Raw genomic sequence first — 20705 nt, 5'->3', positions numbered from 1 at the left:
GGAAGCATCAAACCTACCCAAATTGAGGGACAGTCAACAAACTAAATGGCCAGAACTCTACAAAACAAAGCACAGTAAGAAAAGATTGAGAATTTCTTCTGGATTATAAGAAACTAAAGATACTGTATCAGCTAATGCAATGGGTGCTGCTCAGGTAAATCAAGAAAGAAGGTAGTTTTATTTTGCTATAATGAATATCAGTGAAATAATTGGAGAAATCTGAGACGGTCCATAGATTATATTAACATACTCTTATTATTATAATTATTTTATTCTTAGCATTATACTGTGGTTATGTAAGACAAGGTCCATAATTTTTGAAAACAGATAGTGAAGTATTGAAGAATCAATGGGTACTATGACGGTAACTTATAGACAACACTTGTTTTTCAAAGATTTTCAAATTGTATTCCACAAATTGGCTGAGAACACAAAGCTGATAAATATGAGCCATTGCTTCCAGGGGAAAAAGAGGGCTGGAGTCTCATGAGTCTTCCATCACGTACTTTCATTAACTGCTTATCTTACTCAATGTGTTTTTTTTTTTTTCTTTTATTCAAATACTTGATGCTTGAAAACAGACAGAAACTAACTTCTCCACACTTTTGAAGCCTGGGAAGCTCCAGGTCAAAGCACCAGAAGTTCCAGCTTCATGTGAGTGTAACTGTCTACCTTCACGTCGGCTCCTTGCGGTTCCGTCCTCCAGAGCGGGTGGACTGCCGTGTCCTCACAAGGCAGAACAGAAGTGCAAAAGGAAAAGAGGAGGCTGGACAGTTCTCTTCATGCCTTTTAGAGGACACTATTGTAAGATACTTTTTTTTTTTTTTTAAAGAACACATCTCTTTATTTCTGCTTGAGGTACAAATGCTCATTTGGATGACGATAACTGAGCCAAGTAGCAGTGACAACGGCTAACTCTTCCATTTGTTCCAGTAAACTCCAAAGGAGGAAGAACAGGATCTGAGCTGCTCCGTGCAGTTGACTAACACCCACCTCCAGCAACGGCAAATACGGAGCACTCACTATGTGCACGTGGTTGAGTCTGATGTCTCCGTATTTTCTCTTGAATTGCACATCTGGTCAGAGTTAGGAGTGAGATCAGGGTGCTGGCCCATTTTTGTTGCACTGCTCCTCAGATTTGGCCTTGTTGCCTTGGAGGAAGAACAGGTTCACGTCTGGTTGCTGGTGGGGGCCAGGCTCTTGGCAGCTTGCTGGGCTCACCAGTACTTATATCTTTTGGTCTTGGGCTTCTCAAAGTTCACCACAGACATAGGCGCTCTCACAGTGTCAAGCCCATTTACCGTCACCTCACACCAGTACTCGCCCCACCGTGTGATAGGTTCTTCGGGTAACTTTACTGCATGTGGGGCGACCACAACACCAAGGTTCTTCAGGAAGTGGCGGGCAACTATTTCCGAGTTCAGCTCCCATTTGACGTTGTTCTTCATCCCCACCTCCAGGTGACAGCTCCTCAGGAACTTCACTGTCGCCTCACCTGCCTTGGTCTGGATCTTCTCTAATTTTCCTTCCTGTCTTAGCAATTTCTCCTCTTCAGTTTCTTGTTTTCAGGAGAGGCATACACAGCCAGTCCCGGGGGAGGAGTCGGTTGAGGCCCACAGATTTCTTCACGGAGATCAGATTGCCCGGGACTCCAAGGTCCTCCACAGACTGCGTGAGGATGAGCTCCAGGTCCTCCTTAGGCCGGTGCTTCGTGTCCTCCACCAGCTTGTAGACACGATGCCGCCGGTGTAGGCGCGGCTTCCGGCCTTCTTCGCCGGCCAGCTGCACCTTCCACCAAAGCTCCACGATGACCGTGCCCCGACTGTGAGAAAGGCTGAAGTCGCGCTTCGGGCCGGAAGGGGCCCTCTCAAGCGGCGGCTGGAGCAGCTCCTGCACGCCTCTCGCCAGCAGCCGCTCGCCGCCTGCCCTCAGCAGAGCCCTGCTGGGGCCCGCGACCTTGGCCGCTGCCATGCTCCCTGGCACCGCGAGCCGGAAGATACTTCTGAGGGTAGAAAGCATGGCTTAATGGCACCCTCAAAGGCTCCATCTTTATTTATTTTTTTAAGATTTATTTGAAAGAGTGTGGTGGAAAGAGAAGGGAGGGGGAGGGGAGGGGGAGGGGGAGGGGGAGAGGGAGAGGGCGAGGGCCCAAGCATCCGGGCCACCCTCAGCTGCCTTCCAAGGCATATCAACAGGGAGCTGGATCAGAAGCGGAGTAGCAGAAGCTTTATCTGCTATGCCACAGCATGAGCCCCAGCCTCATAACTTAATACTACATCAATGAAAATTCCACATGAATTTTCAAAACATAGAACTCACCAATATATAATCTTGTTTGTGTGGGTTTATGTTTAAAGACATCTTATTTGATACAAATGTACATTTGACTCACTAACATTGAACTGAAAGCCAACAACGCATTATGTATGGAATATTTCTTATAAAATAAAAATGATAGTCGTGTACATAGGGATCAATGGTCTCTGTCCATGAGGGTATGTGTAGACAAAGACTGGTTTAGTATTATGGTTTCCACCATTTATTATATAGAGAGAACTAAAAGGTGTTTAATTTATACTTCCTCCTGTCATATCCAACAACAAATTATAATTGGCATGGTTATAAGCTATACTAACTGTGTAATAGTAACTGTATCAATTAATGTTATGACCTGCCCTGCCTTAAAATTACAACATGTTCAACTATTTAATAAATGTTTGAAGTAGTCAACTGACCTTTGTTTGATCTCAGATATAACTTGTGATAGCCCCAGGTTTAAGAGGAACTTGGCCCAGGATTTTACTTATTCAATGCATGTCATTTAGTCTTCTGCCTGCCTAAGCATCTTATTTTAGAATCAACCATATGGAATTTGGATGCCAAGGCTTATCTTAATTCTGAGCTATCTGATAGTATTGTAATTACTACAAAGCCATCAAGTACCACCAAACAATTTGCATCTCCTTAGGGAGTAATTTTCCTACAGGACAAATAGCAGTTGTCAAAGGACTAAGAATGATTTTGTTTACAAGCACAGATTTAGAAACCACTAAATAAGTATGAACATGCACTGGAGAAGTAACTTTCACTCTTAAGTATCTGACTTTAAATCATTAAGCTTTAAATGCTTGTAACGAAAAAACAAAAAAGAAAGCATTTCAACTCTCCTGATGAGTAGAGACGGGCCTCTCTGGTCTATCTTGACCCGTTAATGGATATGTATGTCAAAAGCACTTACTTGTTCTCACCATGATCTTGGTGATAAAAATACCCAAGATAGGAAAGAAACATCTTTTCCTTTTACCTTTAAATTAATTCATTTTTGCTCAAATCAACTCCATAACCATGAATCAATCACACTATGCACAAAGCTTGGGAAGTATGTCTCTTGGGATCAGAATATTTCCACCCCCGTCTTAGTACAGCAAGACAACAGAGTGCCAATAAGCTCTTCTTCGGATTGAGTGCTCTTTGGCACATAAGATTCCATAGATTAAAATAATACAGTTTATTATTAGAAAACCACAATTGATTGCACCACAAACAGTGATACTGTTGTTCCATTTGGCACTGTAGAAATGATCATTTGTATTATAAACATGGTGAATTTGTCCATTAATAAATTGCCTTACTAGAAATATCATGAAAGATTTACCTTATCAGAATCCATTATGTTGCTGGAACTGCACTTTCATTATAATTCCCTACTCAAGAGTTGCCTTCAAAAGTAAAACAAATTGGTCTTTTAATTATGCATGGGTATATTGCACTTTAATGTCTCAAATTTTAGACAGAATAATGTTCATCACATTATTAAATAAAATTTTGAAAGTCCAACTAGGTAACTCCTAGTCATTTACTTTTTCATTCAGTCATGATTTTTTGACTTATAGCATTAATTAAAATACCCTCATGCTGAGAGAGTTTTGCTTCCTTTGGTGATTTTTTTTCTGGAACTGGTATACTTTGACAGACTGGGGCTATACTGCAAGAGTTGTGGAAGTAGAGTTGAATTGGGTATGTTCATATTTATCTGGATTACATAAGGGGTGTCAACAAGATTGTTATCAGAGTCAAAGACTTGCCTCACCAGTAGGGTAGTATAATATAGTTAGCTGACTTAGCTGTGCCTTTTTTTTTTTTAGTATAAAGCTATACTTATTGAAGTCAGAGAGCATGCTTTATGTCTCCAAAAGTAGTAATTAATGGTCATGTAGAATAAGCATTTGTCTATACAGCATCCAATAGAGATATGTTTTTTATCCAGATAAATGAGGGAATAAATGAATTGGTGTACTACATATTTAGCTTCCAAACTAAAATTTATCAAAATAATCATCTTTATTTATCTTATTAACACATTATAGATAATATTTGTAATAAGATTAAGACTGGACTTTAAAATGACTAAACTTTAGCAAGTTGGTGAGTTTACCTGGTCTCCATAATGATTGCTATGGCTATAAATTGCAATAGAATCTCTATCAACTGTGTAAATGTCCCCCCAAAGAATGAATATGTCATAATACTACCCATTCATTCACCATATAAACATAGAGCTACAATGAAGGCCAATGTTTTTCTCACTATGTCTCATCAACTAATCTGTCATTAAGGAAACATAAATCTCTTTCTCCATTAAGAGATTAAGTCTCTGTATTGTTCTGATTCAGGAGATTGTATGTATCTATTACTTGAGCAGCCTTTTTTTCCAGATATTTATTATAGCACGTTTTAATCATTCACCTTCAAATCATCGCAGCAGTCCAGGATCCTGCTACCAAAATTGCTATTCTGCTGGATAATTGCTTTATAGTTACAAACTCCTAAAACAGTTTTAATTATCTGGAAAAAACAGCTGAAAGATCAAAACTACACAGGAGTGAGTGGGCTGATTTTAATATTCACATTTTTGAAGCCTGATTTTTTTTTTTTTTTTTTTTGACAGGCAGAGTGGACAGTGTGAGAGAGAGAGAGACAGGGAGAAAGGTCTTCCTTTGCCGTTGGTTCACCCTCCAGTGGCCGCCGCGGCTGGCGCGCTGTGACCCGCGCACCGCGCTGATCCAATGGCAGAAGCCAGGTACTTATCCTGGTTTCCCATGGGGTGCAGGGCCCAAGCACCTGGGCCATCCTCCACTGCACTCCTGGGCCACAGCAGAGAGCTGGCCTGGAAGAGGGGCAACCGGGACAGAATCCGGCGCCCTGACCGGGACTAGAACCCGGTGTGCCGGCGCCGCAAGGCAGAGGATTAGCCTAGTGAGCCGCGTCGCCGGCGAAGCCTGATTTTAAAATAGTACTGTTTATATATTTTGCAAGCAAAAACAGTCTCTTGAATGTATATTTTTAAGGCTTTCACAGAATATAAGGATTTTTAAATGAAAATAGAGAGGCAGTTTTTGTTTTTTGTTTTTTTTTTTTTTTTGACAGGCAGAGTGGACAGTGAGAGAGAGAGACAGAGAGAAAGGTCTTCCTTTGCAGTTGGTTCACCCTCCAATGGCCGCCGCGGCCGGTGCACCGTGCTGATCCAGTGGCAGGAGCCAGGAGCCAGGTGCTTTTCCTGGTCTCCCATGGGGTGCAGGGCCCAAGCACCTGGGCCATCCTCCACTGCACTCCCCTGGCCACAGCAGAGGGCTGGCCTGGAAGAGGGGCAACCGGGACAGAATCCAGCGCCCCGACCGGGACTAGAACCCGGTGTGCTGGCGCCGCAGCGCCGGCCTAGAGAGGCAGTTTGTTAAGTACCTCTCTGGGAAGCCAGCAGAGAAAACTTAACAGGTCAGCATAAGGCAACACAGATAACGAAGGACTGGAAAAAGACACTTCCTACTGAAACTCTGCTCTCTGCTACTGAACAAGTCATTTTTTTTTTTTAGATTTATTTATTTGCACAGAGAGAGGAGAGAAACTTTCCATCCATTGGTTCACTCCCAAAATGACCAAAATCACTGGGGCAGGGCTAGGCCAAAGCCAAGGGTCGGAAGCTTTTTCTGGGTCTCCCACCTGGGTGCAGGGCCCGAGTCACTTGGGCCATGTTCCATTGTTCCCCGGGGACCTTATGTGGGAGCTGGATTGGAAGTACAGCAGCCAGATCTCAAACATGTGCCCATTGAGGTGCTGGCATAGCAAACCACAAAGCCACTGTGCCAGACCCAAGCCACATTTATTTTACAGTCTTGAGTCAGAGCATCCTTAATCTGAAATCTGAACCAGAAGTGCTCTCAAATCCAAAACTTTCTGAGTGCCAACATAGTGTTATAAGAGGAAAATCCACATCTGATCTCATGTAACGAATTTCAGTCCAAACAACAGCACACTCAAAATACTGGATGAGATTATCTGCAGGCTATAGGTATAAGGTTTATGTGAAAAGTCAATTTTTTAAAGATTTTTTTAATTTATCTTAGAGGTAGTTACAGACATTGAGAGGGAGTAACAGAGAGGAAGGTCCTCCGTTCTCTGGTTCACTCCCCACAAGGCCAGGAAGACCCCTGTTCCAGGACTGGTCTGCATGTGGTGTGCAGCTGCAGAACAGCACACACATATCCACAGATGTGTGATGGGATCCTGCGGGGAGCAGCCCTTACTTCAAGGTGAATCCAAGAGGGAAACAGAGCAATTTTCTTTCTGCTGAAGCTTTGGAGTTAAATCTCCAGATGGCAAAGGAAGAAATCAGGCGGATGAATAACAACAATAAATGTTTATGGCTGTACTAATAAGGCTGCATTCTGTCGGAGAGCACTTTATGTGCCAGAGAGTGGGACTAAGATTCTAGGAATTTAAAAGCAGAAAAAGGCTCTTTCTCACTAATATTGGAAGGTGAATCTGTTCATCCTACATTTTGAACAAAGACATAACTCACAGCTGCTGTTGTGTTGTCTACTATTAATTATTCATATTATCCTTCTTCTGCTTCTTATTTTATACATACAAACTGTACAAGTGTATAGGTTACCATGCGGTATTTTGATAGATGTATCTATTGTGTAAATTTCTAATCAGGGTATCAGATCCTTTCTTAGTGCCATATTTTGATAAAAAGAGTGAGATTCCAAGAATAGTTGGCTTGGAATTCAGGAAAAAAAAAGCATGAAGACTGGTCTATGAGAGTTTGGTGGTCAATGGAGATTCTTTTAAAACTTTGAAGTTTCAGTAAACGTAAAGTTTAAAAAATAAAATATTGAATTTTCCATGCAGCATAATTATCTTTCCAGTGTTTAACTAAGATATAGTTGAAACAGATTTCCTAACTGGAATAACCATCTAGAGAGACTAGCAAATAACATATCCAGCAAAAAGAAATTACTAGCTTATGCATAGCCCTGAGACAACTAATATGAAATATCCATAACTTAAGAAAAATTTGTGGGGCGGACATGGGGGCAGCTGCTTCTTGTAATGCTGGCATCCTATATCTGAATGCCTGTTAAGAGTTCCAGCTATGGCAGGCGCCGGGGCTCACTAGGCTAATCCTCCACCTGCAGCACCGGCACACCGGGTTCTAGTCCCGGTCGGGGCGCTGGATTCTGTCCCAGCTGCCCCTCTTCCAGTCCAGCTCTCTGCTGTGGCCTGGGTGTGCAGTGGAGGATGACCCAGGTCCTTGGGCCCTGCACCCACATGGGAGACCAGGGGAAGCACCTGGCTCCTGGCTTCTGATCAGCGTGGGGCGCCAGAACCAACGGTAAAGGAAGACCTTTTTCTCTGTCTCTCTCTCACTGTCCATTCTGCCTGTCCAAAAAAAAAAAAAAAAAAAAAAAAAAAAAAAAAAGAGTTCCAGCTGCTCCGCTTCAGATCTGGTTCCCTCCTAATGCGCCCAGGAAGGCAGCAGAAGATAGTCTAAATACTTGAGCTACTGCCACCCACAAGAGAGACCAGGATGGAACTCCAGGCTCCTGGCTTTGTCCTGGACCAGCCCTGGCATTTATGTTCATTTCAGGAGTGAACCAGCAGATGGAAGACAAATCTCTCTCTCTCTCTTCCTCTCTCCCTTCCTCTCTCCCTCTCTCTCTCCCTCTCTCCCTCTCTCCTTTTCTCTCTGTCACTCAGCCATTAAAATAAACAAATATTCTTTAAAGAGAAAAAAATTGTGTTAGAAAACATGAATTAAAAATATCAGATACCCTCTCAAATGCACAGCTGAGGTAAACAAAAATTAGGGTTCCCTGGATGCAGAAGAAACAAAAGAAAACTAAACTAAAACATGGAGAGTTGGTAGGTACTGAAGTCCCACATCACCAGGAGTTGATTATAGACTTGGAAAAACAGCAAGTTTGTTTACTGTATTGTCACACATAAGATAAAATTTTCAGACTGCTTTTGGTGGGAATTAAAGGCCATGTGAATCTAAAACTTTTGATAGTTTCATCTTCAGAAAAAGGGTGGACAAGATAAAAATTAATCTGCACAGTATGTAACAAGTTTATCAGATTTGGCCTGAGTTAGGTGAGAAAACATTGCACAGAGAGTTTGCAACCACCAACATAGCCTCAAAGATAGTCTTACTTCTTAAGTAGTCTAAGAAGCCCTGGCTGAAAGCATAAGGAGTGTGTATATGCATACCCAAGTTCATAGCAGCACTATTTATAATTGTCAAGAGGTGGAAGAACTCAATTATCTGTGGGTGATAGATAAAGAAAATGTGGTATATGCATACAGTGAAATATAATGCAGCTTTATATAGGAACAGAACTGTGACACTCCAGTGTGAATGAATCTTGAGGATATGATGCTAAGTGAAATAAGTCACTCAAAAAGACAAATATTCCATGACTCCACTTGTTGTTACCAGGCAGGGGTGTGGGACACTAAATAAAACAAAAATTTATAGTTAAATGTCATCGTTGAAATTCAAAATTTAATGGAGTAATGCTCAGCATCTGGGAAAATACAAATCTAAACCACAAAGAGCTATCTCATTCTATTCAGAAAGATCGACTATTGTCACAAACACAAAAGACAACACTTGTGGAGAAAGGGAACCCTTTCACCCTGTTGGTGGGAATGAAATCTAGTACAGGCATTGTAAGAAGCAGTACAGAAGCTCCTCAAGAAGCTAAAAATAAAACTGTTATGTGTTGTAGTAATTCCACTTCTAGGTATACATCCGTGGTAAATGAAATCCATCTATGGAAGACACATCTGCATTCTCGGGTTTATTTCAGCACTATTCACAATAGCCAACCAATAGAAACAACCTAGTGTCTATTGACCTATGAATGGATAAAGAAAAAGTAGTACATCTACAAAATGGAATATCGTTCAGTCATGTTGCTATTTGTAGCAACATGCAATGAACCGGCGGTTATTATGTTACGTGAACTAATTCAGATACAGAAAGGCAAATGTCTACACATGATCTCACCTATGTGTAGAATTTGAATGAATAGATGACTTCACAGGAGTTAGAGATATTAGTGTGGTTACCAGAGTTTGGGGATGGAAGTAGGGGGAAATGGATTAGGTGCCTACTAGGTTATAGCTCGATAGGAGTAAGAAGTTCTAGGGCCTAAAGCATGGTAAGGTAAAGACAGCTAATATTAATTTCTGAGTATTTATCCATAATTAAAAAAAACCTAGAAGATGTTTTCAGTATAAAAAAATGTTAAATGCTCAAGAGGATATATTTACCAAATGAATAGTACACAATGTATAAATGCAACAAAACATCACATAGCACCCCATGAATATATGTGCTTTTAATATATCTATTAAATGTCCTTAATTTCTTTTTTAAAGAAGGTCAGGAATCTTCCTTCTTCAGCAAACTCCATATTTCAGTTAAAAAAATACTAGCACTTTCTCAATACAAACCTCATTTGTCTTCAGATAGATGAAATTCATCAAACAAAAACATTAAAAACTTTTCCCAAATCACAGAAAATTGTATTTAGATAAACAGAAGAGAAAATGTATTGCAGACTGAGAATGGCAGTTTTTATTCACACGGATAAAATCTGAAAAGAATTTGCTCACTTCATTTGATCTATTTTAGAACGAACACATGGGTTGAGATAGCTCATAATATACTAGTACTGTTAACTTAGCTAATATCATATTAATATTGTTAATTATATTTATCCATTGGGCTTTTTATTGCTAGAAATTATGAACCTAATGAATCTCATCTCTATAACTATATGGTTTAAACTGAATTCTTCTCAACAGTTATTTATATTGGATAGGCAAGGTGAGGTTAAGTAAATATCCAATTCTATATCTCCAGGGAATTTATCATATCCTCTTTTGGTATGCCATGAACTTGGCGCTATTGCTAATCATGTCCTTTTGCATTTCTGTCATTTTTTTCATGTTCTAGTTTAGAATAAAATTTCCTCCTCAGCATTTAGGTTAAAAATAACTAACTAAATAAAGTTAAAGAACATTGAAAAATAAATAATATTCAATTTATAACTAAACTAAAATGTTAATCTGAATAAATTAAAAAAAAGAAACCTAGAGACACAAAATAAGAGAGATAATTAAAAGACAAGGATTGTAGGATAAAGACAAATCTAAACCCTATTATGTTTAGAAAGTGAAATTTGAGAAAAGTGGGAAGAGGTAAGAGTTGGTAAAAGCAACGAATACAGAGACTCAAAAACACAGTTCACAACTCTACCCACCATAGTACATTGCAGAGCACTGAGGGCGGTATAGTTTTCCAAGTGGCCTTAGACCAGCCGGGATTTTCCTTCATTCTTGCTTGTAGTTCTCAAGAACTATAGAGTATGCTAGGAATGCAACCCCTGAGACAAGGGAGGGGCTGGCCAGAGCACCCTGAGCACTCTCCCAGTCCCTCCTGGAGCAGGAAGTCCTTCAGTACCTTAGTCCAGTGAGGTAAGTGACAGCAGCTATGTAACCAGGAGAGGGAGGACTTTCGGATTCCCTGATCTGTGGTACAAGTGAGATCTGTACAGTCAGGTCTCTACCCACCCCAGGCAGCTCTCTCAGTCTTCAGGAATGGCTCGCAGTGAATCCTAAGGTATTTCCCTTGCTGCCTACCTGCAAGTAATAAATCTACTTCATGTAATTTGTTGCATTTGAGTATGTTCTGCCTCAATGAACTCAAGGCTAACTCAATGAACTCTCTGGCTAACTAGTAGCCAGAGAGCATGCTTCACCACAGGATGAGCCTAAAAGTGTCAGACTGAGCAAAATAACACAAAGAATATTTTATGTGAACAGGAGAATTTCACAAGTAACAGTAAAATCTTTTATTTGGTCAAAGAAATTATCAAGCTATAATTATATTCCAAGATAAATCATCAACTAAGATAACAATATAAGACATTTTACAATAAATATAAACTGAGATCTCTCACTGACAATAAGTAGCTTACTATACATACTCTGATATACTTGAAGAAGGAAATTGAAGCCAGGAAATCTGAGACACAAGAAAAAATGGAATGGAATTAGCAGTAAACCTACTTCCTCTATCAAGCCTGGGCCCTCCTCTTCACCTCACTCTAGTTACATTTTTATTTGATTTTTAATGTAATTCCATGCTGATCACTTAACATATCCATGCCATTTGATTTTACCCTTTAAAATTTGTTGGGATATGGTTATAAACCTAGGCACACTGTTGGTTTTGTATATTGTTCTGTATGCAATTTAAAAGTTCATATATTCTTTGCATGTTCAGACCAAGCTATCTATATGTAAATAAGATGAATCTTGTTAATTGTGTTTTTTTTTTTCAAATTTCTGTATCCATCAAAAATTTTGCCTTTATATTCTATGAGGTACTGAGAGAAGTACTTTTATAACACTGACTCTGGACTTCTGCTTCAAGGTGAATGCATCAGGTCAATGTCAAATAAATGCTCCTTTTGCAACCACTAAACATTACTGGGTCCATTGCAAAGATATACAAGAGCATTAGAATCAAAATAAGTAGGTGGTATAAAACTCCAAGGATGGAGAATTCATTCTGAAGCTAGATAGCAATTTCTGGTTGTGTTCTTCCAGGAGGGCACTTAGCCATTCTGAGTATCTGCTGAGAATCAGAATTGCAATATGCACAGAGATCATGCTGGAGAAGAGAAATTCTGAAAGCTTTTCAGACCAAGCAAGTCTTGCTGGACAAATCGGATAACAGGGAAGCCCCGATCACACTGCCTCTGTTCTTTCAAGGCTAGGCATAGCAGAGGTTGAGAGAACTATGTTAGAAAGGCAAAAATAAAATCTGCCTCAATTTTGCAGCGTTAAGCAGACAAACGTTCCTCTAAAGCAAGGGTGCCTGCAAGATATATGATTGGTGTGTTCTGTAGACATTTTCAACTTATATAAATCCAGGGCCAGATGGACTGAGTTGAAAACCTTCAAAGGATAAAATCTTCATGGTGTAAGAGATAAATACCATCAGGCTGTTAATCAAAAGCTTGGGAGACGCATGCCCGTGGAGGGCACAAGCTCGGAAAGGCCCGGTGACATTTCCTGTAGTCTCGGGGTGCGGGAAACCTGTTCCCAAGATGATATTTTCCAGGTGTTAAACCCAGAACAATAGAACTTCAAAGAGTTAATTTAAAAATTTTTAAGATTGAGGGGCCGGTGCTGTGGCATAGCGGGTTAAGCCGCCGCCTGCAGTGCTGGCATCCCATCTGGGTACCAGTTCGAGACCTGGATGCTCCACTTCCAGTCCAGCTCTCTGCTATGGCCTGGGAAGGCAGTGGAGGATGGCCCAAGTCCTTGGGCCCCTGTAACCACGAGGGAGACTAGGAAGAAGCACCTGGCTCTTGGCTTTGGATGGGCACAGCTCTGGTCGTTGCAGCCAACCAGGGAGTGAACCAACGGATGGAAGACCTCTCTCTGCTTCTCCTTCTCTCTCTGAGTAACTCTGACTTTCAACTAAATAAATAGATCTTTAAAAAAAACATTTCTAATATTGAAATGGCCAGTTTGGGATATGGTTGTCATTTTTAGCCCTTGTTTATACTCCTGAGGAACTGTGGTCTTGCTACTTTTTGCTTATTGAATATTATGATTACTGGCAAACTTAGCCTGTGAATACAGAGTGGGTTAGAGTCATGGCTTTGCAAAAACTGCTGAAGGGAGGGAGGGAGGCAGGGGCATTGAAGGGAAGCAGGGGAGTAAGGGAAGTGTGGCTGTCTTCTTAGAACTGTATCTATGGAACCCATAAAATCTGTTCTCTTTATAGTCATACTTTTTCTAATTGAACTTTCAATTTTGTGATAATAGAGAACCAGCAAGTTCATGAAGGAGCAAGCAAAAACTGGGGAAAGAAGAATTTCCAATGAACAAGGAAAATTTAGAGAAAGCCTGAGTTTTTCTCAGCAATGACTCCAATTTCTTGCTCATCAAATAAGAGATTAGTTCCTCACATAATCTGCCTAACAGAATTAAGAATAAGAATAATTATACATGAAAAAGATTATCTGCGGCTTCTTCAATATTTTATACCCAACAGGAACATACAGAAAAAAAAAAAAGACAGAAATAATGAAAGACCACTATCAGTAAGAAAATTTTGAAATTCAGAAACAAAATGTGTTAAAAATATATTCAGTTAAGAACTTTGAGTTTTTATTTTTTCACCAGCTGACATGCATAATAAAAAATCAGGAAGAAAATTCTTCATGCTGAAGGAAAATGACCCTAAATAGAAGTGTGGAATTAAATGAAGACTGAAAGAATTGGGGATATATAGAAAGGAATATTAAACACTTCCTCCCATCTGTAACTTTGACTTTCAAATAAATAAATATTTTCTGAAAAATAGGAAGGCAAGCAATGATAAAATATTCTGTAGTCATTTTATGGGAGAAAGTAAACTTTTAGAGTAAAATATTACTGAAAATAACAAAAGGATAATGTTGATAGGAAGATATAACTATTATAAATTCTTATGATCTTATTAACAAAAGCAAAATTATGCCAAGCAAAACTTGATACAACTTAAAGGAGAAATGAAATATTTAATCTATATTAATGATAGAACAAGGAAATGAATATTAGCTAAGATGAGAAATTTGAAAAATAGACAGAAAATTTTTAAAAATTTTGCTTCTGATAGACTGTCACAAATAATGATTGTAGAGTGCACATTCATTTTGAGTCCACATGTAACATTCACAAAATAAACCCTACACTGAGCTATAAAGAAAATCTTGATCCATTTTCCTGGACTGTAATCCCCCCCCCCCTTTTTTTTTTTTTTTTTTTTTTTTTTTGACAGGCAGAGTGGATAGTGAGAGAGACAGAGAGAAAGGTCTTCCTTTGCCATTGGTTCACCCTCCAATGGCCGCCACGGCTGGCGTTCTGCGGCTGGCACACCGCGCTGATCTGAAGCCAGGAGCCAGGTGCTTCTCCTGGTCTCCCATGGGATGCAGGGCCCAAGCACTTGGGCCATCCGCCACTGCCTTCCTGGGCCACAGCAGACAGCTGGCCTGGAAAAGGAGCAACTGGGAAAGAATCTGGTGCCCGACCTGGACTAGAACCCGCTGTGCTGGTGCCGCTAGGTGGAAGATTAGCCTATTGAGCCGTGACGCCGGCCCTGAACTGTAATCCTTGAATGTTCAGCTTTGTTCTATGTTCAGAAAACAAACAAGGGACTATTAAGAAAAAGATAATTAGAAAAATTCAATATTAGAAAGAAAATTGAGTCTTTCTTTTTACGATTTCATCTCAAAATATTATAAAAAGAAAATACAATGCAGTCAAAGTATAAGAGAAACCAGGAAAACTAAACGCAGAATTTGCTAAAACAGAAAGCAGACCAAAGAAAATGTTAGAAGTTTGTATTTTGAAAACAGATGTGCACTGTGGCAAAAAAAAAAAAAAATGACTTACACTAAAGATCTCTGTGAGTGAGATACTGGTGAAAGGAAGGGGCCATCAAAGAAGGAGGTACCTTTCTCTGAAGAGAGGAGAAAATTTCCACTCTGATTATGGCTCTGTCTAAATGATGTCAGACTTTGTGGACTCAAAAGCATTCCATAACCTTGACAGCTCATGACAAGAGCCTCAGGTGATCGCTGACATCATAAATAAGAGTGTTTTTTTTTAAACTTTTATTTGGTAAATATAAATTTCCAAAGTACAGTTTATGGATTACAATGGCTTTTCCCCACCATAACTTCCCTCCCACCACACCCCTCCCATCTTCTGCTTCCTCTCCCATTCCATTCACATCAAGATTCATTTTCAATTCTCTTTATATACAGAAGATCGATTTAGTATATATTAAGTAAAGATTTCATCAGTTTGCACCCACACAGAACATAAAGTGTAAAATACTGTTTCAGTACTAGTTATAGCAGTAATTATTATTGAACAACACATTAAGGACAGAAATTCTACATGAGGAGTAAGTACACAGTGACTCCTGTTGTTGACTTAACAAATTGACACTCTTGTTTATGGTGTCAGTAATCTCCCTAGGCCCTAGTCATGAGTTGCCAAGGCTATGGGAGCCTCTTGAGTTCGCCGACTTCGACCTTATTCAGACAAGGTCATAGTCAAAGTGGAAGTTCTCTCCTCCCTTCAGAGAAAGGTACCTCCTTCTTTGATGGCCCTGTTCTTTCTCTGGGATCTCACCCGCAGAGATCTTTCATTTAGGTTTTTTTTTTTTTTTTTTTTTTTTTTTTTTTTTTTTTTTTTTTTTTTTTTGCCAGAGAGTCTTGGCTTTCCATGCCTAAAATACTCTCATGGGCTCTTCAGCCAGATCCGAATGCCTTAAGGGCTGATTCTGAAGCCAGAGTGATGTTTAGGACATCTGCCATTCTATGAATCTGCTGTGTATCCCACTTCCCATGTTGGATCGTTCTCTCCTTTTTAATTCTATCAGCTAGTATTAGCAGACACTAGTCTTGTTTGTGTGATCCCTTTGACTCTTAGACCTATCAGTGTGATCAATTGTGAACTGAAATTGATCACTTGTACTAGTGAGATGGCATTGGTGCATGCAATCTTGATAGGATTGTATTGGAATCCCCTGGCACAGTTCTAACTCCACCATTTGGGGCAAGTCCGATTGAGCATGCCCCAAATTGTACATCTCCTTCCTCTCTTATTCCCACTCTTATATTTAACAGGGATCACTTTTCAGTTAAATTTAAACACCTAAGAATAATTGTGTGTTAATTACAGAATTCAACCAATAGTATTAACTAGAACAAAAAAAAAATACTAAAAGGGATAAAGTAATAAATTGTTCCTCGACAGTCAGGACAAGTGCTGATCAAGTCACTGTTTCTCCTAGTGTCCATTTCACTTCAACAGGTTTCCTTTTTGGTGCTTGGTTAATTGTCACCGATCAGGGAGGACATATGATATTTGTCCCTCTGGGACTGGATTAATTCACTCAGGATGATGTTTTCCAGATTCCTCCATTTTGTTGCAAATGACCGGATTTCATTGTTTTTGACTGCTGTATAGTATTCTATAGAGTACATGTCCCATAATTTCTTTATCCAGCCTACTGTTGATGGGCATTTGGGTTGATTCCAGGTCTTAGCCATTGTGAATTGAGCTGCAATAAGCATTAAATTGCAGACAGCTTTGTTGTTTGCCAATTTCATTTCCTTTGGGTAAATTCCAAGGAGTGGGATGGCTGGGTTGGATGGTAGGGTTATATTCAGGTTTCTGAGGAATCTCCAAACTGACTTCCATAGTGGCTTTACCAGTTTGCATTCCCACCAACAGTGGGTTAGTGTCCCTTTTTCCCCACATCCTCACCAGCATCTGTTGTTGGTAGACTTCTGACTGTGAGCCATTCTCACCGGGGTGAGGTGAAACCTCATTGTGGTTTTGATTTGCATTTCCCTGATGGCTAGTGATCCTGAACATTTTTTCATGTGTCTGTTGGTCATTTGGATTGGGATTGCATCAAATTGAGAAGTTTCTGTACTGCAAACGAAACAGTCAGAGAAGTGAAGAGACAACCGACAGAATGGGAAGAAAATATTTGCAAACTATGCAACAGATAAAGTGTTAATAACCAGAATCTACAAAGAGATCAAGAAACTCCAAAACATCAAAACAAACAACCCACTTAAGAGATGGGCCAAGGACCTCAATAGACATTTTTCAAAAGAGGAAATCCAAGAGTGTCAATTGTTAAATCAGCAACAGGAATCACTGTGTACTTGCTCCCCATATAGTACCTCTGTCCTTAATAAGTTGTACTATGAGAATTAACGGTAAAACTTGTCCTCAAACAGTACTTTATACTTTGTGTATCTGTGCGGGTGTAAACTGTTGAAATCTTTACTTAGTATAGAGTTGATCTTCTGTATATAAAGATAATTAAAAATGAATCTTTTTTTTTTTTTTGACAGGCAGAGTGGACAGTGAGAGAGAGAGACAGAGAGAGAAAGGTCTTCCTTTGCCGTTGGTTCACCCTCCAATGGCCGCCGCTGCAGCCGGCGCACCGTGCTGATCCGATGGCAGGAGCCAGGATCCAGGTGCTTTTCCTGGTCTCCCATGGGGTGCAGGGCCCAAGCACCTGGGCCATCCTCCACTGCACTCCCTGGCCATAGCAGAGAGCTGGCCTGGAAGAGGGGCAACCGGGACAGAATCCGGCGCCCCGACCGGGACTAGAACCCGGTGTGCCGGCGCCGCAAGGTGGAGGATTAGCCTATTGAGCCACGGCGCCGGCTAAAAATGAATCTTAATGAAGAATGGGATGGGTGATGGAGTAGCAGGTGGGACTGAAGTGGGGTTGGATGGTGGGTATGGGGGGAAGAGCCTCCATATTCCAAAAGCTGTACCTATGAAATTTATATTTATTAAATAAAAGCTTTCTAAAAAAATAGAAAATAGATGTGTTTTTAGTAAGGGTAATTCAGAAAAAAACAGAAAACTCAAATTAGAAATATTGAGAATAATAAATGAAACAATGAGTTTACAGCCACTGAAAATAAAAAAGAATATTATGAATAATTAATTTCATGACAAATTTACAAGTCAAATTGAACAGAATAATTAATTTTTAAAAATAGATATTATGAAAAACCCAATATCTGCTAAAAGAATGCAACCTTTAAAACTAAAAATGGGGCCGGCGCCGCGGCTCACTAGGCTAATCCTCCGCCTTGCGGCGCCGGCACACGGGGTTCTAGTCCCGGTCGGGGCACCGGAGTCTGTCCCGGTTGCCCCTCTTCCAGGCCAGCTCTCTGCTGTGGCCAGGGAGTGCAGTGGAGGATGGCCCAGGTGCTTGGGCCCTGCACCCCTTGGGAGACTAGGAAAAGCACCAGGCTCCTGGCTCCTGCCATCGGATCAGCGCGGTGCGCCGGCCGCGGCGCGCCGGCCGCGGCGGCCATTGGAGGGTGAACCAACGGCAAAGGAAGACCTTTCTCTCTGTCTCTCTCTCTCACTGTCCACTCTGCCTGATAAAAAATAAATAAATAAATAAATAATTACTTTATAAAAAAAAAAAAACTAAAAATGATGTGATAGTGAGTACAGCATACAAATTCAGAGAGCAGTAAAATAGAGTAGTTTATAACTTTTTTAGCAGGTTAACTTAACTCTAAAACGTAAACAATGGAAGGAAATTTCAAGGAAATATTTCAAACCAATATTGTTGCGAATGTTGAATTCCTAAACAGAGGAGTAGTAAATATTGGTGTTGATATAAAAATGTTGTATACAACAAGATTAAACAACTCTACCCCAGGAATAAAATGGGGTTGATATTTAAAACCAAGCAGTACAAATCATTGTATTAACAAAATAGAGGGAAAATACATTTTGTTTTAATAGACACAGAATTTTAAAATAAAGTTCAATAGTCAGAAATAATTTCGGGACATGCTCAAGCTGACTTACCTCAAACGGTAGAGTTAGAAACATACCAGGGGATTCAAATTCAATCCCATCAAGGTGGCATGTACCAATGCCATCTCACTAGTCCCGTGATCAATTTCTGTTCACAATTGATTGTAATGATAGGACTAAGAACCAAAGGGATCACATAAACAAGAATAGTGTCTGCAAATACTAGCTGATAGAATCAAAAAGGGAGAGAATGATCCAACACGGGAAGTGAGATACACAGCAGATCCATAGAATGGCAAATGTCCTAAACAGCACTCTGGCCTCATAATCAGCCCTTAAGGCATGTGGTTCCGGCTGAAATGCCCATGAGAGTATTTCAGGCATGGAAAGCCAAGACATTCCGGGGGAAAAAAAAAAAAAACCTAAATGAAAGATCTCCACGAGTGAGATCCCAGTGGAAAGAATGGGTCATCAAAGAAGGAGGTACCTTTCTCTGAAGGGAGGAGAGAACTTCCACTTTGACTACGATGTTGTCTAAATATGATCAGAGTCAGTGAACTCAGGGGGCTTCCATAGCCTTTGCAGCTCATGACAAGAGCCTAGGGTGATTACTGATGCCATAAACAAGAGTGTCAATTTGTTAAGTCAACAACAGGAGTCACTGTGCACTTACTCCTCATGTAGGATCTCTGTCCTTAGTGTGCTGTACATTGAGATTTAATGCTATAACGAGTACTCAAACAGTATATTTCACTTTGTGTTTCTATGGGGGTGCAAACGGTTGAAATCTTTACTTAATGTATACTAAACTGATCTTCTGTAAAACAAACAAAAAAAAAAAAGGAAGAACGAAATTATCAATTCCCAACTTGACTCTCACTGGGATTAAACATGACAATATGTCTGATCTGATTTCATCATCATTCAAAAAATCATCGATTATTTTTCACTTTATGTTTCTGTGTGGGAGCAAACTGTTGAAATCTTTACTTAATGTATACTAAGCTGATCTTCTGTATATTAAGATAATCAAAAATGAATCTTGATGTGAATTTAAGGGGAGAGGGAGTGGGAAAGGTGAGGGTTGCGGGTGAGACGGTATGGGGGGGAAGCCATTGTAATCCATAAGTCGTACTTTGGAAATTTATATTCATTAAATAAAAGTTATAAAAATATCAGTAACTTCGTCAATATGACAATGTTCGTCTACAAATATTTTAGCATCAGGTTCACATTGAAATATTGAGAACTTTCTCATTTTTTGTTTTTGCTTGCTTATTTATTTATTTAAATATTTATTTGAAAGGCAGATTTATAGAGAGGAGAGGCAGAGAGAGAGGTAGTCTTCCCTCTAATGGTTCACTCCCTAGATGGCCACAATGGCCAGAACTGGGCCGATCTGAAGCCAGGAGCCACTGAACACTTTCTCTTTGAGGTTAGAAAAAAGAAATATGGGGTCGGCACTGTGGTGTAGTGGGTAAAGCTGCCGCCTGCAGTGCTGTCATCCTATGTGGGTACCGGTTCGAGTCTCACCTGCTCCACTTCCAATCCAGCTCTCTGCTATGGCCTGCGAAAGCAGTAGAAGATGGCCCAAGTCCTTGGGCCTCTGCACCCACGTGGGATACCTGGAGGAAACTCCTGGATCCTGGCTTCAGATCGGCACAGCTCCAGCCATTGTGGCCAGCTGGGGAGTGAACCAGCACATGGAAGATCTCTCTCTCTCTGCCTGTCTCTCTTTCTGTAACTCTGCCTTTCAAATAAATAAATAAATAACTCTTTAAAAGAATAAAGAAATAGTTGCCTTCTATCACCTTTTCTATTCAGTATTTCAATGAAGATTTAATCAATGTCATAAGGAAAGAAGAAGTTAATTATTACTGTAAAGATTAAAATGTGTTTGGATACAGTGGGACTTTTCTCTCCAAAACTCATGCAGATGTCAATGGTTGTTGGATTAAGGGTGGAGA

The 20705-nt window shown here is 40.1% G+C and overlaps 1 pseudogene; it reads right to left on the bottom strand.

Moving 5' to 3' along the window:
• Positions 1 to 1096: 1096 nt before the first annotated feature.
• Positions 1097 to 1975, bottom strand: LOC100339428 (large ribosomal subunit protein bL9m pseudogene; annotated as a pseudogene).
• Between the last annotated feature and the right edge of the window lie 18730 nt (positions 1976 to 20705).

This window comes from Oryctolagus cuniculus, chromosome 9, assembly GCF_051225735.1.
Source record: "Oryctolagus cuniculus isolate XC-2025 breed Fujian yellow rabbit chromosome 9, ASM5122573v1, whole genome shotgun sequence".
In the NCBI taxonomy this organism is placed as follows: domain Eukaryota; kingdom Metazoa; phylum Chordata; class Mammalia; order Lagomorpha; family Leporidae; genus Oryctolagus; species Oryctolagus cuniculus.
Note: the sequence above shows the minus strand (reverse complement) of the source record. Positions and strands in the feature narration are given on the sequence as shown.